The sequence below is a fragment of the Gracilinanus agilis genome, chromosome 3, assembly GCF_016433145.1.
Source record: "Gracilinanus agilis isolate LMUSP501 chromosome 3, AgileGrace, whole genome shotgun sequence".
NCBI classification, from domain to species: Eukaryota; Metazoa; Chordata; class Mammalia; order Didelphimorphia; family Didelphidae; genus Gracilinanus; species Gracilinanus agilis.
This window is the reverse complement of record NC_058132.1, coordinates 175,959,605-175,970,114: the sequence shown is the minus strand read 5'-3', so window position 1 is coordinate 175,970,114 and position 10,510 is coordinate 175,959,605. Positions and strand designations below refer to the sequence as shown.

The following is a 10,510-nucleotide window of genomic DNA, read 5'->3' as shown; positions in this document are numbered from 1 at the left end:
TTGTTGAAATTCTCTGTAAGGAATTTGAGGTTTTTTTTCCTTGTAAAATCAGGGAGATGAATTGAATGACCTTGGATGTTCTCTCCTTTTGCCTTTATTTTTTGACCCAAATATTTTTTTCTTTTTCTTGAGGCTATTACAATAGTTATAAAACCTATGCTTCCTATTGTGAGAAATGGAGGAAATTATAAAATATGATAATTATATTCACTTTGAAGCTATGACTTCTTGACTCTCAGAGGACAATAATCATTCATTCTTTAATTGATCAACATAGAGAAATGTGTTAAAATTCTCAACTGCAACAGTCAGATTTAGATTAATTATGATTATTTATATATAAAACACTTTCCTAATAATGAGTTACAAAAAAGGTAATGTAAGTAGTATTATTTCTCTAATTTTATAGAAAATAATGAGGATGAGAGAGATTAAATGACTTTCTCAAGATAATATAACTTGATGTGGGAAACACATTTAATAACTAGGTGATATCAATCATAATCATATGCCCTTATTATATTAAACTGCTAACTTTCTTTAATCAAAGTATCTAAACTTAGATAGATTTTCATTGGAATAGGATATTATTGGATTATAGAATTGAAAATTTCCGGGAAAGAAATTAGAGATAAAAGAATTATAGCATTTTCTGAATGGTATCTTTAAGATATTTGCATTTCTCAGTTTCATGTGTCACTTTTACAAATAGTGACAATGAATCAGGGTATAGGGAAAATTAAAATATCTGTTAAAAGGTACACATAGAAAACACATCATCTAAAGAATGTAACACAATAGTAAATAATTTTACAAGATTTTGATGATCCAAAATGCAAAAGGGCATAATTATGAGTATTAAAGTAATTTGTTAGTGGATTAGTCAAAATACAATAATTCAATCAAATAATTCTCTTGGCAAGCATAGATCCTGAAATCTTGCTGCATAGATCATTAAATACAATTCTGGAAGCCCATATTAGTGAGTCATCCCTTAGACATTCCAAGACATATCTGATGAATAGACAATGAAGAGGTGGTCCATCATTCTCTGTATCCCTCCCTGATTCCTTGATTGAGGATACACAATCATATGTCTGGACCCACACCCTCACTGTCTAGAAAGAAAAATCAAGTTCTTTCCAGTTAGGAGTGACTTCATTCACATTTTTCTCTAAGGGGTATTCAAGGATTCTGTTCTGTTTAAAGACACACCTGGAATAAATTACTTAGTATTTACTGGGCAAGATAAAATCCATAATTTCACTATTTTATCACATTACAATGGAAGATACTCAAGGGTGGGACATTCCCTGAATTCCCTAAGAATAAACAAATTAATACAGAGGTCTTGTGACAAATCTGAGCTTTGATTTAAAACTTAGAAAATAGAAATAATTAAATATGTGAGATAAATTTTCTCAGACACAAATATAAATTTACTTAGTAAATCTAAGGAAATAAGTGGGTTAAAAAACAAATAGAAATAATTAATAATCATGCAACATGGAAAATTTCTAGGATGATACAAAGAAATTCTTTAGATAAAATCAATATTTTTTAAAACACATTGGCCAAAGAGTTACAGTGTTAATTACTTGAATAATAACTAAATAAAAAATTCAAAATAGTAAAGAAAAATAAATCTTGCAAAGGAGAGGGAAAATGGGTATTAATGAAACTTAAAAAAGACAATGGAAATGATATAAAAAATGAAAAGCTGGCTCTGAAAAATTTAACATGAGAAATATGCTTAAAAATAATATACAATGAAATTTTCAAAATTTTAATAATGTGAAATCAAAATTAAAGATTGAAAAATAAAATATATTTAGTATATATACACCACTGTTGCCAAAAAGCTGATATCAAAAAATAAATGAGAAATTTCTTTAAAACTATGGTGTAGACTCCTGGTATTGCCACCAAAAACAAAACAAACAACAAACAGCAACAAAAAAAATGATGTATGTAGATTAATGGAATGCCAATGCAAATAGCGATTTTAAATAATCCAGTCTTAGAAAAGGCATTAAAATTAGTTGTAAAGGAATCACTAGAGGGAAAATAAAACAAAAACTAACAAAAGAAATCCTTAATCCTAAAAGTTTTATAATACTATTTTTTCACATATGTGACATATCTGAAACATAATCAATACCAATATAACACAAATTATTCTTAAAAATTCAGAATAGCAACACTCTATCACTCTACATTTATGAGACATACATTCTCTGGGTATTTAAACAATTAGAATAATGAAAAACCATTAGAATGATAGATTCATATTGCATATATTAATTTTTCAATAAAATCTAACCAAATAAACTTGCAATATTTTTCATAAAATTAAGTAAAAAAATTAAACTGCATGACTTTTACTCAATATAGAAATTTTTTACTGACAATACAACATTGAAAATTATGAAAATAATGTATTCAGTTTCATATAAATTAAATTATTAAAGACATTTTATAGTTTGAAAGAAAAAAACTAATGGTACAGTGGACACAGCTTCTCTTCTCCTTTTACCTTGAATTTATTGAATCGTAAATGCTTCATTTAATCCCTTTGAATGAATTTATTTTCTTAATATCCACACTACTCAAAATCAGTTTCACATTTTTGAATTTTCCAATTTATCCTGCTGATCCTGTTGACAAAATAGTGGGAGCCTATTTCTTCATTTTGGACTTTTAACAATTCTCTGAACCTTTTTTCTTCTTTTTTTCTGAAAGCATCAGTGACCTGGGCCATTCTTTTTTCTTCTTCCTTTGCTGCTTTTCCCCCTTTATTTGCTCCTACAAAACCTTGTTATTCATGTAATTATTTGTGGGAGAGGGGTAGGCACTAGCATGAGGGCTCTCTCCTATTCAAGCATTTATTCTTTCCCTTTCCCATAACCAGTGATCCTAAGTCAATGCACTTCCAAATGGGCCTTTTCTAAATTAAATTCTTGCATATATGGTTCCTTCTCAGGGATCTTGACTTTGTCTTTTGTATCTTCATCCTTAGGAGGTTCTACTCCTGAATTAAAGTTTGGCCTCAGATTTTGGTTGAGTCATGTAATCTCAGTTGTCCTCAGTTTATTTTCAGCAAAATGGAGATAATTATAATACCTACTTCATAGAATTATTGTGAGGATCAAAAGAATCATATTTGTCAAAAATATGTTTGGCACATAGGTCTAGATACTATTAGATTTAGAAAAAATAGATTAAATGAAATTCACATAGAATGAGAAAAAGTAAAAAATATCAAGGTAAATACAAAAAAACATAATAATGAATAAACGATATTCTAGAGGACTGATGATGAAACCTACTACAAAATTCTTGAGAAAGGATTAATTGACTGAAGAGACAGCACAAGACATACTCACTCTGACAAAATAAATGTGGATATTTGCTTTGCTTCACTATGCATATTTATGATGAGGGTTTTGCAATTTGTTTTCTTCCTCAAATTTTGGGGCTAAGAGACTGGGGGAGACAGGACAAGGTAAAAAAAACTGTCATTGAAGCTTATTTTAAAAAAAAAATTCAGAGATGAAACAAGAATGAAGAGCAGAAAGGAACACTAGCAGGAGAATTTTGAAAGAAATTGAATGAATTTGGGATATACTTAAAAAACCTCAATGTAATGGAGACATGAAGACTCATGTACAACTTACATTTTTCCCCCTTTCAAATATGATTTCTAAAACTTAAGGCATTAACAAAGGCAAAGTGGAGATAAAGTTGTCTTATTTACTCACAATATCGTGATTAAAAGGAAAGAAATCAACTAATACATTTGTTTCTTCAAATTTGCTAATTAACCCATGAAAATTCAAAATTATTTTTTAAAATAACAAAAAACCCCAAAGGCAGTAATAGAAATAGAATAGTAGATCCAGGATTCAAGCCTAAGCCCTTTTGGCTCCAAATGTAGCATTTTTTGTTTGGACTATATCAATTTGATCCGTCAAAAAAGTTTTTATTAACTGCTTACTCTGTGCAAAGGATTATATTAGTAAGGGTTCATATAGTCAAAAAGATAATGGACTGGCCTTTTTTTTCTGATCCTCACAAACCTCTTCATGACAGAAATTACACACAAGGAAAAGCAACTTCTATATGTGAGGACACTCAGAATTCACAAGAAAGTTAAAAATCTCTCACTCCAAGTCTCACTCAGCCCTCCTCCATCACTTTCCATGCTACTGGTAGCAAGGCTTTACTATCAGAACCCATTCTTTTACCTCAGTCCCCCTTCCTTCTTTAATGGAGTGAATGAGATAAGTCAACAAGACTGGACACCCTCTCTCTATATGAGCAGTTGTACGGCTTTCTATCAGGTCTGAAGGAAAGAGAACAATATCCAGCTGATTCCTGTTCTGATCAGTCAGTTAAATTGGAATAGAAATCTAGCCTGATGAACTGTGACTTGCACAGTGTAGGAGTAATATGACACACTTTGAGATCCATGCCCCAAGGAAACCATTTTCTGGGATAAGGAAGTAAGGAACTGAGCCATAATGAAAACAGAGAACAAAATAAATTGAAAGCATTAATGGGTTTCTGAAAGAAGAAAGTTCAAAGACTTTGGATATAAACAGATATGTAAACAGAAAAAAGAAAAGAAAGAAGAAAAAGAAACAACGGAAGGAAATACATTGTAAATGGCTTCAGCCACATATGAATAAAAAGTGCAAAACAAAGGAAAATGATACACCACTCAATTAGGCAGATGATGCTGTAGAATTCCAAGTGAATATGAAGCCACAATATACTATGCCTTAGTACTTTAAAACAGAAATGAGTGTAATGGGAGTAGAAATTATATCTTGCACAAGAAAAATAATAAGCAAAACAGAAAACCTTGAAATTGCAATTGCAAATCTCACTAAAGAAACAATAGTTTGGGGATAAAATGCAAAGTAGTAGAGGGCAACTTAGAAAACAGATGCAAAAACCATAGCATGAAAAGAAAAATTATCAGTATGCAAGCAAGACATAGGATGCACAAAAAGTCTAAGGATCAGAAGTCTCCCAGAAGAACATGAAAAGACAAAAACCCATAACATTATAATGAAACCAGCAATAGAAGAGAATTGCCCAGAACATCTAACATAGAAAATGGAAATTAAATTGAAAAAAATTCACAGATCACCTCCAGAAAAAAAAATCCCAGGAATGTAAATTTCAAAAAAATAGTAGTTAACTGACAGTTCCGTTCAGAAACAACTACAGAATGCCATCTGGAGAAAGACCCATGGAAAGGGCATTTGAATGAGACAAGACTATTCTACTAGAATCTATGAGAAAAAGGAGAGAATGTGTTCTTAAAAGCTGAGGAGCTCAAGATGTATGCCAGGGTGAACTAATATGCAAATCTGAGCCATTTATGGGACAAATCATGGGTATTTAATAATAAAGAATTTGAAATATTTTTAGAAAGAAAATCAGAACCACAGAGGTTATTTGATTCTCAAACCTCCAAAACAATGAAAATGTAGGAGGAATGAATAAATGAAGAGATTGGGACAGTTAAAAGCAAGAGCAACATTGGAGAAAGCAATAAGAGATTTGTCTAAATCTAAATAGACACAGAGACAAAGGTGAAGGAAGGAGTCTGAAAGAGATAAACCTGAAAAGGTGGACAGTGGGAATTATAAGACACAGCTGGTGACATCCTGTCTATAGGTGAATGCTTCTTTTGTGGGAATACAACACAAATTTTTGGGAAGGATATATAGGGGGAGAAATTTGGATGAAGTCGGTTAAAAATGAATTAATGTTGCATCAGATACAAATCAAGAACTAACAGTGATATGAAGGTAATTTCTGTGATCTCAGAAAGAAAAGAATGCATGTATGTGAACATGGCGGAGTAGTAGGAGGAGAAAGACCAAAATTAGGGGGAAAGGAAGGAGGTCTAGGATTGGAGGGGGAAGAAGACCCAAAGATGAATGAATATTCCTCTAGATAAAGAGAAAAAAGGGAGAGGAATTAAGAACCTTACTCTGGAAAAAGAGCTTGGCCATTTGCCACTTGAAAAGTCTATTTGTCTGAAGAAAGGAAGTTAGAATCCTAGGAGTAACTAAGACATGGAGGAGTGGGTAAGTGTGGATACTGAGAGATTTCTAGGAAAGTGTAGAAAAACAAATGGTCAACAAGACAATGTACAGTTCAGTAACAGAGTGCATAAACAGAAGGGGAACCTACCATTGCTCAGTATGCTCTCTGACACAAATTATTCTAGAAGCAGGAACAGTTCAGAAGGGTAATCCTTGGAACAAGCCATGCTGGCAGTGGCAGAAGGCACCTATAGGGCAAGACTGAGAATGGATACCTTGGAAGCTTTGATTGAATGAAGAATAGAGAAAACAGAGAGACCAGATAATTATAGGGTTCATAAATTAGAGAATGAGTGTTGCAACCAAACGGAGCATGAGACAGACAGATAGAGACAGAGAAATTGATAATGAAAAGAGAGAACTCTTATCTGAAAAAAATCTGGTAAAGATTTTTGTCAAATAGGCTAAACTAGGTTGAGAGTAAGTGATGGGCCTGAAACCCATTGGGGGAAAAGTGGGAAGGGGATATCTAGTCCAAGCATGTGAAGACTTTCCCCAGGCAGAATAGGCAGATGAGAATAATTTGTTCCAATGTCCATGTTAGTTGAGAAAACTGATATCCACAGAGGCAAAGAAGCATATTCTATCCATGCAATCTTGAGAGAGATTCTTTTTTTCCATAATGGGCCCAAAAGAATTGCTTGATAAATTCTTTTTGTTCTGTGAAGAACAAACATTTTAACATGTAATAGATATTATAACCAATATTTGAAAATGGATTTTCTGAAACTAGATTCACAGTTCTTTGCTATATGGGGAAAAGGAAAAGGTTCAATGGGAAAAGACTAGATTTTGTCTGAGACCAGCAGGAACCCATGAAAGCCAGGAAGTAGAGATGATAAGGGAGAGAATACCAAACTTAGGAGAGTCACTTAAAATGTAGTCAGGAGATAGAGTGTCTTGTGTGAGGGAGAAAAAAAACGATTAGTATGACAGGAAAGCAAATTCAGAGGACTTGGATTTAAATAATACTTTTGAGACCTTGAGTAAGTCATTTAAGTGCCATATAAAATAAGTTTTATATACTGTAAAATGAGAAGTTTAAAAAAATGACCACAGAGGTCCTTCCAATCTCTAGGGCTATGAATTTGTACTATGATACTTTATCTGCTGGCTTAAGTGGTTTTGTATATTATTGAACATTTTTCCTTTTTTCCTGACAAAGGTAATTACTAAGGTAAATATATTCAACTACAATAATTCTCATTTCATGTGCTAGAAAATTTAGGTTTGAAAGACTATGTGACTTGTCCCATGATGCACAAATAAAAAGAAACAGGAAAAAGAACCTGAATGCAGCTCTTTTAATATTACCTCTTGTCCTCTCCTCCATATTAACATATCCTTTCAGTATTTACTTCAAATGTTTTAAGAACTCTTCTTGCATACTTCTAGGCCAAAGTTGTAAATTTCAAACATGAAGGAAATTCTAAGATTTAATCCTGCCTTCTGTGATTGATTTCAACTATGTTGTAAAAGTGGAGGGGAAAGTAGAAATAAGCATGTTTAAATCTTAATAAGCTTTTGCTTTGAGAGGTTTTGTGCTTCTTTTCTGTGAGAAAAAAAAAGGTTATCGTGAAATGAGTTGCAACACAAATCTACTTGGTCTCTGAAGTGCAGAGTTCTTGACACTAATGAAGTACATGGACACCGTTAGCTATATTTCATGTGTCAGTATGTACCTTGTTGTCAGAAAGTGAACGACTGTCGCGGGGAATAAATTTTACTTCCATTAAGCTTCCTACAGTGGTGACTTAAGACCTCTCTAAATTATCCCCAATTATTCAAAGCACGTCTGCCACAGAGGGATAAAGAAGATGTGTTCCAGAATATAATTTGATGTTTAACAAAAATTATTAGATAACGTCATGCTAAATCTTATGATCCTTTTACACAGCTGAGTGCTGTCTATAACATATTTGCTGTACCAAATGAGGGTCCAGTGGGGAAGGTGACAAGGACTTGGTCCTTGAGGCACCTCAAGATTAGGTTAGCAAAACATTTTTTCTACAAGTGTTTTTCCCAGAAGAAATGTCCTGCTTCCTTTACCACTTTGTTGTTTCTTCTAGATGTCCTTCCTCCTAGGATCCCCTAATATTCTCTCACTCTAAAAATCTTAGCCTTTCACGTAAAGCATTTTAAATGCACTATGATTTCAAAATAATAAGAAATATTTATATACACATATGCATACACATACATTCATTTAAACATATTTATATCCATGTGTATAAGCACACAAGTATATATGTGCCTTATATACATATATATATAATATATAATACACATAATATATCCATACATAAATTAGGCTTCAGATCATTTCCTTTAGCATGTCTCAGGTTTTTTTCATCCTGTCTGTTTTATCCCATCTACCTATAAAGGCCTACAGCTGCCTTTAACAATTCCAAATTGTTAGAATTCTGCATTTCTGTTAACTCTTCCACTTATTTGGTTGTTTTAAATTTCAACTGACTAATGCCACTCCCTCACTACAAGCATCATATCCTAATTTGTCTAATTCATGTCAGTCTCTCCCCATAAGCTGATTAGACTAAGTGTGGAAATAGTGGTCTCAAATGAAAAAGCTCCAAAAGCTATGTTAATCTAGAGGAAAGAAAATTTATATTAAAGAAAGGGAGTGAAAGGAGTGTTGAGGAAAAAACTGAGGATAAAAGAGCATTTGCTAACTTAGGAATAGAAGAATAGGCTCTCAAGAAAGAAATCTAGTCTTAAGAGAAAAATGTACTGAGTGGGAATGGTTTGGGGGAGAAGTTGATTTAAATAGAAATAAGGGTATTTGAAGAAGCAGAAAGGAAATGTAGCTTATGTCAGGATGACAGGGATGGATGAAGTAGAGACTGGCATACTACTTGCTACTCAATATCCCTTCCATTCTTTTCCTCCTTTTATCCTTTAACAAACTTTCCTCTTTGAAGTCTGAAAAACATTTATGGAGACATTTTCTTCATCTTCGTCTTCTAAAACTTTCTTGATTCTTTTTTAATAACTTCTCTCTACCCCACTCCTTTCCATCATCCTTTGGGACATTGATAATCATGTTGATAATTTTTATAAAGACTTTTCTATCCAGATTAAAATTTTCTAAAATTTAATGGCCTCAACCATATTTTGACTTCATCATCTGCATGACCTCAGTGATTATGAACTTTAAAATTCTACTTTCACCCATTCTTGCAATAACTAAGTTAAATTGTCAACTATTTGGACTACAGCAGGGACAATACATCACTCTCCATCATTTCTTGATAGATAGAAAAGTAAGCCTTAGGAAAGCAGGATCCCTACTGAGACACAAATTGAAAGAGTGATCAATTAAAAAAATAATGTAGGCCTCTGCTTAATTCACAACTAATTTCTTTAAAATAATCAGAGGAAACCTCTAGATTTGGGCATAATTTAGGATGCAGAAAATATGATCATGCTTTAATAGGGCAATAGTACCCAAAATATTCCTATAGTCTGCTGGGAGTCTCTAACATGACCCAAAGGAGTGTATGACCAGTCAATTAGAAGATGAAAAGATAACTTGAATCTTTTCTTCCCATGATAGTCAATATTGAGGCTTCTCACCAACATAATTACACCTATATTGTATCCATTATAGCTGAAGAGACTATTTAACTACTCACACCAAACTACCTTCTCCTTCATTAATCTTCAGTATTTCAGGATAGTTATAGCCTAATTCCAATCTTGGCACCCACTCTAAAAGACATGCAAGAGACATTGTGAGAATTTACTTCTGGGCCAAACATACCCACTTCCTTTGCCAAAGATTAATACAAGACTTTGTTGGGTATTCTTCGAATAATGATTCCTATCAGTAAATGTAGAGTATTGTCCCTCTCTCCATACCATTCTACTTTTTGAGTAATATAAGATTTTATTATTAAACTAATTTCTGTGAGGCAGAACATTTTTAATTGATCTCGACAGTAATAATCTCTATTTGGAAGTGTAACCATGAATTGTCCTCTGATAGGAAAATTCTAAAAATAAATTTGTTTTGAGGTTGAAATTCAAACCTAGAGCTAAGAAAGGCCATTTTATTCTTTGTGTCTCCAAGAGCTGATGTTACAGTGAAAGAGAAAGAGTTTCACGTGATATATAGTCATGAAGGGGTTGTGATGTTGCGATTTATATTGGCAAATCCATTATAATTACCCCAAAGCCCTCTCTTTCTCCAAGTTTCCAAGTTTTTTAAGAGGGCACTTTCATGCTTTTTACAGTTTAATATTTTCAGTATCATACTCAAATGCTCATTTTAACTTATCACAATATATGCAAGTGGTTACCAAATTTTGTGATTTCTATATTTACAAAATTACTCCTGGTTCCTTTTCTTATCACACAGTCATTAC

At 32.7% G+C, this 10,510-nt stretch overlaps 1 pseudogene; it reads right to left on the bottom strand.

Annotated features, from left to right (window-relative positions):
- Nucleotides 1-2,562: 2,562 nt before the first annotated feature.
- LOC123241339 lies at nucleotides 2,563-9,876 on the bottom strand (annotated as a pseudogene).
- Nucleotides 9,877-10,510: the final 634 nt, after the last annotated feature.